We start from the raw sequence: 8,873 nt of genomic DNA, 5'->3' as shown, positions 1-8,873 counted from the left end.
GCGCTGCCGCTGCCCGCCTCGCTGAAGGCTTACCTCCTCTACCAGTGACGCAGCCGGGACGCCACGACCGCCAACGGTGCCCACCCCACTGAGCCCTGGGCACCGCCCCTGCGCCAGGACCACAGCCACGGTGCCAGCGCTCACCCTCCAGCTGCCTCTGCTGGGCCAGACGATGCCTCCCGGGCTCCGCTCCTCCCTTCCCGGGCTGCCCACTGCAGTCCCTCCTTGGAACCTGATGCAGAATAAACACCTCCTAAAGCCTCACGCAGCGCCTGTCTGCTCTGGGAGGGGACTGGGCTGCTCACCATGCCTCTGGTGACGGCTGCAGCCACCACGGGTGGGGGTGGGGGGTTGGGGAGGCTGCGGGAGGTGCCAGGGCTGGGGCAGATACCAGGCAGGCAAAGGGCTGGGCTGTGCCAGAAGCCGGAACCCCAAGTCGCTCCTCCCACAGGCAAATGGGCCCCCAGCACCCATCCCGTATTTATTCTTTTAACAATAACAAAGGCCATTTATTTATTCCACTTAGAAAGGGAGCCTTGTTTTAGTCACCTCTCTCTGGGGTGTTCTGTTGCCTTCCTCCCACCTGCCACCTCCCTGTGGCGTGTATGCTGCACCCGGCCCCTCTGGGCCACGCTTGTGGCACGTGTTGCTGTGTGCAGGGTCCTTGTCAGGTCCCTGATTGGTGTCCGGGGCTCTGTGCTGATGTCCCCAGCAGGCCTTTCAGGGGGCGCAGCCTCGTGTGCAATACGAGTCTTGGGAACCCCTCCGGGAGGCCGTGCAGGCGCCGGCGTCCTCACACAGCCACTTACCTCTGAGCTTACACGTCACTCACTGCACGTGCCTGCAGCTCTTTCGCCATCTAGGAATTTGAGGGAGAGAGGGACGGTTCCACTTTACATCTGCTTTTCTAGATGAGATTACTTTCCCACGGACATACTCAAAGCTCCCTGGCCCCGGGGACCATGAGAACGAAGAATGGGTCTCCATCCTGGGAAGCCATGGGCAGGGAGAGACAGAAAGCAGGAGTGGAGTTGAGCCCGTGGGAGCTGTGGTCTCCGCTCAGCGCCTCACCAGGGCTCAGCGCACAGGGAGCTGCTTCCAGTCACCCTCACACCCCAGGCCGACCACTCCCCTCACCGTGTGCCTACACCCGCCATCGCCTTGACATTGCTTTTATCTGGAATTCAGCTCCTTTAGAGTCCAAGATCCTTTCATGTCTGCACAGGTACAATAGATGACTTTATTTAAAGTTTAATATATATACATATATATTTGTCCACAAGAATTATGTTGTAAGCAGCTGCTGTAGGGTACTTTAAAAAAGATTTCCATTGGAATATATTTTTTAAAGCACAAAATCAGTGCCAAGACTAGGTAGGAATTTAAATTACCTCCTTCATATTTTGAGGGCTATTTTCCCCTTTGGGGGCAAGGGTCTTACCTGTCGGACTCTTGAAGGTCTTCCTTGCTCCTGTTGTGAAGAGTGTTGCACGTGAGAGAGGTTCACTCGTACTCAGGCACATGTGTCACCCCGGGATGCTGGTGAACCACATGCTCTCTCCACACCTCCCACCCCCTGACTCCCTGAGACCCCACCCCACTTCCTTTCCCATCTGCCCAGAGCCTTGTACAGTTTTGAAACTCCTGTTTTATTTTATGGTGGCTCATACTAGTCAGTAACTAATAAATGTTTGCTAAGATATGAAACCACTGTGGAGTCCTTTGTGCTTCCGGGAAGAGGAAAGAGGGCTGGGATCCAGACTGCTGGACCCAGGCCCCAACACTGCCTGGGATTTTTGCTTCCTCCCTTGGCAGAGAGTAGGGTGCCAGCCAAGGCCTTGGGTGGTGGAAGAAAGTCCCAGAGGGCTGATCACAGAACATGCCTTTCAGAAGCCTGGAACCCTGTGTCCCTCGTGGGGACACAGATGCTGCAGATGGAGTAGAGAGCTCACACTAACTCTGATCTTGTCAGGAGGAGAGCAGAGGCCGTGTGGCATCCTCAGAGTCCGGGCCAGCGCTTGGCGCTCAGCAGATGGAACAGATCTTTGTTCGTTTTGTGTCCCCGGTATCCAGCCCACAGAGACACCTAAGAGCCTTTGCCTGGTGCACCTGTTCTGCCAACCGCTGCAGCAGAGGCCCTGGCAGAAAGGACAGGAAATTCCGGCTTGTTTGGAGGATGGATGAGTGATACTGTGAATAGTCAAGCAGCCTACTCAGTGTCAGGAGGGTTTCTGAAGAACCAGCTCAAATGGGGATTTTTCATCCTCCTGGGGTGCTTGGTCTGAGGTACCCTCTCTTTCTCCGAGAGCCTCCTGACTAGCTTTTCTGAGATCTGCTTCAGGAGCTCCTGGAAAATATATGTTAAAATGCAGGTTTCCAGGGCCCCACCTGAGCTGGGCAGAATCAACATTTCTGGGGCCAGGCCTAGGAATCTGTACTCTCTCCCAGATTCCCCAGGTGACTTTGCCTGAGTTAGACTCCACGGTCTGTGACTGCATCAGCTTTCTCTTACAGAGTTGCTGGGTAAAAGGAGATTTGCTCAGTGTGTTGGTGGCTTGGCCGGGAATGAGCACATAGATGCTTGAGTCAGACGTGGGTTCAAATAATGGCTCTGTGGCTGTGCACGAGACTCTGTAAGACAGCGTTCATTGCTGTGCCTGTCTCATAGGCAGGTGATGGGATGGCAGGAGGCTTCCAAAACAGGGCCCAACATCCAGGCATGTTGTCCCAGCAAGTGCTGTAAGAACAGGGCCTTCTGGAGCTAGGACACTTCCTGCAATGGGGCTCAGAGGAAGGACCATGTTCCCGATCCACCTTCCGGTGAAGTCCTCCAAAGATTGATATGACTACTGGGGAAAGGAGCCCCAGATGCCTGCCCCAGTCGAGGGCAGAGGGAAGGGGTGGTCGAGTTATTTTTAGGTTGGAGTTCATGTCTGGGTTGCAGTTGGAACTCGGGCTCCCTTTGAAGGGGTGGCCGGGGAGGAGTGGGGTCAAGCATGGGGGTGCGGAGGAGGCAAGGGGAAAATGAGGGCCTTTGTGCTGCCCGGAGCCTTCTGGGGGAGCAGGGTTCTGTGCTGAAGGGAGCGGTATTAATAAAACCATCTGTGCAGACTTGGCCCATGTGGTTGTAATTAATCCCCTGCCTTCGAGCAGGTAGCCGGCGCTCGGGGCTTGGCCATAGATGGGAAGACTCCCGTCTCCATCCTCCCGTTCCTCGGCGGGATGAGGAATGTGGACTTTACTGAACCATAAACTATGCTGGGGAGCTGGGGAGGGGGCCGAAGACAGAGCAATTAGTTCATGCTCCAATCCAGACACCCAAACATGGTTGGATTCCAGCTGCAAGGAATATTTGAAATAAATGAGCTGCCCAGGGCCAGGAGTTTGCTGTTTTCTGGATGGGGCCATGGTAACCGGGGAGGAAATCATGAGCTGGGATTGGGCTCAAGAATCAACAAATGATGTCCTGGCTGAGAGCACCCGGAGGAAGGCACTCATGGTTGTCCTAGGGTTTCTCGGACTCGGCCGCTGGTAGGCAGGATGCAGCCTGACCATCCTCCTGGTGCACTGGGCTGCAGGGTCCTCTTCTGTGCCTGAGTGTTTTGTTGTAAGAAAAGAGAAAAGTAACTCCTCTGGAACCCCTCTTCCTAGGTCAGACAAGAGCGCTGCTGTCCCTTCCCTTCCAATAGTGACTTTCCCAGCCAGCGCGGACACGCTCGGTGAAGTCCAGGCTGAGGCAGCCTGCCACAGGGAAGGTGGCCCCGACTTCTGGCCTGGCCCACGGTCTGCCTTCCTGCCAGGCCCCAGTCACAACTCATCCAGGTCTGCTTGAGACACAAAGGCCTCCTCCAGCCCACTGATGATGGACCCGCAGCTGTCCCTAGAGGTGTGGCTTATTAATCCCAGGAAGCTTGAGACGCAAACGTCCAGGTCTGAGAATCTGGGTCCCAGAAGTGTGCAGTCACAGAGGCCCCTGTGTGGATCCCTCTTGATCCTGCGGGAACTGGGGCAGCTAGGTAGCCCATGCGGTGGAAGATCCCATGGGGGAGTCAGCTGTACCGCCGTGGGGCATCAGAGTGGCGATGCCTACGTCTCGCCCATGCACAGCAGGGCCTCTCAGGACTGAGCCAGGCGGGCTCCCAGGGAAGTGGTCAGAGTGCAGGCAGGGCAACCTTGGCCTGTGCTCCTCCCCTGAGCCTCAGTCGCCCCAATGAAATGAATCCCTGGAAAGCTGAACCAAGAGCATGGAGACATGGTCAGGTCTGCAAGCCACTGCCCAGCCATGACCCTGCCGCAGGAGCAGTCACTCAAGAGCAGCTCTTCATCTCCTCCATCTGGTTCCAAAATATTCCCGTCACCCCAAAGCCACCCTTACCCATGAGAAACCCCTGGCAACCAATAATCCACTTCCTGCTTCGCTGGGTTTGTTCTGGATGTCTCAAACCAATGGAGTCGTACCCCATGCGGCCTCTGTGTCTGGCTTCTCAGCTTGGACTGTCTCTGGGTGTCCCCTCTGGCTAAGTGCATGGGTCCGAAGTCTGGGGAGGGCGACCATTGCTGGGGTCACCGGGAACAGAACTCTGGAGCCCCAGGTGCCAAGGTGTCCCCCTCTGTCTCTCTACGGGACAGCGGTGTGGCTGGCCTCCCTCAGCCCCTCCTGCGGGCCACTCTGAACTGGTCCTACAAGGACATGGAATGTGAACCCCGAGCTATTTAAAGATGTCGGGAGGCTGGAGGCTCGGCTGGGCCCCGGGCCAGGCAGGGGTGCCTTGGTCGGCAGCACAGGGCTCCTCCATGCACATGGTTTGATTTACAGGAGGGCCGTGAGCCACTCCAACTGCAGACAGAGAACTATTTGAAGCAGCTGCCAGATGTTGTGTCTGAGCTGGGTTTTTACAACTTGCTTACTGGTTAGCAGCCCGCCTCCCGCCGGAGTTCAGCTCACCCCAGTGGGTTCAGAGACCTGGCACGGCGCCCTCCAGCTCAGCCCCAGCCTGTCCTGCCTTGCATGGAGCCAGGGTGAGAGCCTGGTTTCTGAAACACCCACCTTCCCAGGTAGCCTTGACTTCAGAACGTCTCTCAAGCCCCTAAGAATGCCCTGGCTTGTTGTCTGGGACCCCAGCCTGACAGCTATGCAGCAAGGCACCCATGAAACAGGCCCAGCATTCCAGGGCTGTCCCCAGCACGTGGTTGTCCTTCTCCTTCCATCCTGGCCCCTCCCACACGTTTTCCTTTGACCATCTGACACCACCTCTTAGAATTGACCATGGACAGCCATGGGGACCTGGGCAGGGACCGTGGCTCTGCCAGGGGACTTTAGAAGGTTCTAGAAATCCTGGTTATGCAGGGAGAGACCATTAGGACCACCTTACAGATGAAGGCACTGTGTCACACTAGGCCAGCCCGTCAGGTGGGCCGGGGCTCCCCCTAGCATGAGATTGTTGGGGCTCACTTGAAGCTGGGGGTGCTTCTCAGCCCCTTCCCCCCAGGGAGGCTTGTGCTGAGAGGCACATGACTCAGGCTCATGGTCACTTCCTGAGGCTCTTTGGAAAGGACTCAGAGCAGTTCGGGTGCTGGGGCGGAGAGGGGAAGAGGGCGGGGTGGCGGGTGGAGACTGTGATTAATCTAGTTGCATGGAGTCATCCAGGGACCCAGGACACCGCCAAAATGGACAGGGTTCAGTTCTCCTGAAAGTGCCAGAAATGTTTTGTCCACTGGGACAGAAAGCACCCCTTGCCTGCGCACTGCAGCTGGTTCTACTTTCCAGAGACGCCTTGAGACTCAGTGGCTGTGAGACCTGGGGGGACCCGGAAACCCTGGGATGCGAGGGAAGACCCATCCTGCCTGCATTTGGGACAGCCCTGTGGTCCCAAACCCCAGCCCCGACTCTCATAGTTTTTGCTTCTGAATCTTCCAGAGAATCATAAAAAGTCATGAGCAGTCTCCCAAGAACCTGTGATCAGCCCAGAAAGGATAGCAGAAGCTGGGGATCACCCAGTCTTTGTGGGTCCCTGCACTTGCCTCTCGGCTCCTTATCACGTCATTTGTTTTCAGGACAGTGAGAAGAGCCAGCCCCCGATCCTCCCCCTGCTCTGCTGCAGACGCTGCTGGGAACAGGGTGTCTGATTCCCCGCAGCCTGGCTTCCTGGGAAGACAAGTTGAGGATGTTGTTTTCACCCAGGGAAACCACAAGGCTTCTCTTCTTCCCTGTTTCTAGGAATGGACAGTCTGCTTGGAGCTTAGAGACAGGACCCCACCACCACCACCACCACCACCAAAGGATGCTGACGGAGGGAGGAGAGAGCTCCCCAAGGGCCTCCTGCTAGCACTGGGTTCGAGCCATCAGGGAACCATCAGGGAATGTTTTTGGCTGGTGCTTGCGGGAGGCTGGGGCAGGGCTCCGCAGGCAGAGAGGGGAGGAGCAGTAACCATTGAGCGGCACGGCCCCAGCCCCACACCGCCTCCTGCTGCACCAGGGCCTGGTGCACCCTATCCTCTCCAATGAGGGGGCAGGAACAGGGCAGACGGGCATGTGAGTCTTTGTTTTCCTATCTGTCCCCCTGCAAGCCTCTGGAAGATAGGATCCGAGCACTGTGAGCACTCAGTACATACAAAGCATGCAGTCAATGTTTGGATTTTTAAAAGATAAATTAGGGGAAGAGACACATTGCTATGAATCCCCCTCAACATCGTCCCCCTCACTTCAAACACACTGCACTCATCATTCTGCCACCTTCTGAAGCAGTTCTGTAAGTCCTCTTTTGTGAGTGTCTGTACGCGGTGAGCTGAAAAACAACAGTTCATGCTGAGGCTGAGCACTGCCAAGCAATAGAAAGGCAGCCCATAAAAACAGGATGCTGTGTCCTCATCCACCTCATTCACCAGATCTGGCACTGTGTGACTCCTAGCTCTTCCCCAAAGTCAAAATGACCATGAATGGTGAACATCGATTCAGGACATCGGGGAGCAAGGCTAAGGGTCACATTGTCTATGTGTAGCTTCTTTGGGCCAATGAGCCAGCAAATGAAGGGACAAAGAAACAGGGTAGCAGGTGAGCCACCAGGACCCATGATTCATTGATGATTCCCAGTGCCCCTGTGCCCCAGGGAGCCCAGATGTCCCTGGCAAGGTGGCTCCTCCGTCCCTTCCTGTACCTGCCTGGCTCATGAGGGTGAGTTCTGTGACCTCCGTGAGGGTGGCTCTGCCAAGGGCACCCACAGGGCCACACTGGCCTCCCCGAGGCCACATGACATGGTTTGTCCCTGCCATATCACGTGTGAGAGGAGGGAGAAGATCGCCCTGGCGAGGGAGGCTACCTTGGCCTCCAGGCGAGCTCGGCCAGGCTGCCAGCTTATTTTTATGATCCGTGTAATCTGCTCACTGTCCTCGACTCTCAGTAAACAGGGCTGTGCTCTCCAGGATGGCCTCGAACGATAACACCCGCTGTCTAGACGGAGGCCGCCCCGACACGCTCAGAAATAAAAATAGCTCTGTGTCCCAGCCCTTGCTGAAACCCCGGGAGGGCACGCAGGCTCCTGTGGGGCGGGGCGGGGCGGGGTGGGGCGGGGCAGCTGTGCCCTCCCCACACTGGGGCCTGGGAGCTTGCATTGGGAGAAGGAGGAGTCCTGGGGTCCTGGCAGCTGGCAAAGCATCCAGCCCCTCCTTATCTCGCCCCTGCCATGTACCCATGGGGCTGCTGGGGGGTCTCATCAGGTGACCAAGGAGTTGCTGTCGGTCCAAGGCGGTGTCCAGCAGCTGGCCTGCTCCTGGACTGGGCACTGGTGTATGCACCCCTGGTTCCTTCCGTCAGAGACAGAAGGAGCTGCTCTGTGCTCTGCTTGCTCAGCAGCTGCTTTGGCGAGAGAGGCCAGGGAGGTTGGGTCCAGGTCCTCGAGCAGCAGGCAGGTGCAGGGACCTCACACTGCACCAGGAATGGAGGAAGGCTCCCTGAGGGTGCTCAGGCCAATGCAGATGTTGTGTGAACGGGGCTCAATGCTCCAGCTTAGCCGCAGCACCAAGTCCCCACATTTAGCAGCACTATGGTACCTACATATAGATTAGTTTATGTCTGCACTGAGAACAGTGCCCTTGTAAGTGAGACCCATGTGCACTACACGACCCAAACACCGGTACAGGGCAGCTCCTCTTCCCCCATCTCTTCTAGGCCCAATCAGATAAAGTCTGGACCAAAAATCCTGGCTTCATTTTAGCCTCCAATACAGAATGGGGAAGCAAGAGGGGCCAGGTAGGGTTTACAGAGACCAAAGAAGATACTTTTGTTGTTGTTGTTTTGGTACCAGGGATCGAATTCAGGACTTTGCTCTTTCGAGGCAGGCGGCAGAAGCACTGAGTAAAATCCCTGGCCCAAGAGGATACTTTTAACATGGAACCTGGCTGTCTTCATTACTGATTTCCCGAGGACAAGATCCTCTGTCCTCAGGCTCTGTGCCAAGTGTTTCCACCTGTCCTGAAGGCCCTGACCCATGGACCCACTGCTCCCCACCTGTTGGTCTCGAACCTTGCTCAGTCACCCGCAGGTGGCAGCAGCACTGACACAGCTGGCCCGCAAGACCCCCTGGGAACAGCCGGGGATGCAGGGTCCCTAAGTGGCATCGTCATGCTGTCCTGTCCTTGGGGATCCCTGAATGCCCTCAGCAGGCCAGGCTGCAGGCAGGATGGCCTCAGCGAAGACCCCCTTGTGCGAGGTTGCCTTCCCTACTCCCCCACGTCCCCTTCCCAGACACAGTGGCCCTGGTCCAGGAGGAGAAGAAGAGGGACTCCCGGCCCCTAGTTACACCACCTTGGTGACACAGAGAAGTGCTAGCCTTCTGGGCCAGGTCCCCACACTGCTCTAGGGCAGCTGAGGCAGCTTT

This window comes from Fukomys damarensis, unplaced genomic scaffold (assembly GCF_012274545.1).
Source record: "Fukomys damarensis isolate Sample0158 unplaced genomic scaffold, DMR_v1.0_HiC HiC_scaffold_23, whole genome shotgun sequence".
Classification (NCBI taxonomy): Eukaryota; Metazoa; Chordata; class Mammalia; order Rodentia; family Bathyergidae; genus Fukomys; species Fukomys damarensis.
Note: the sequence above shows the minus strand (reverse complement) of the source record.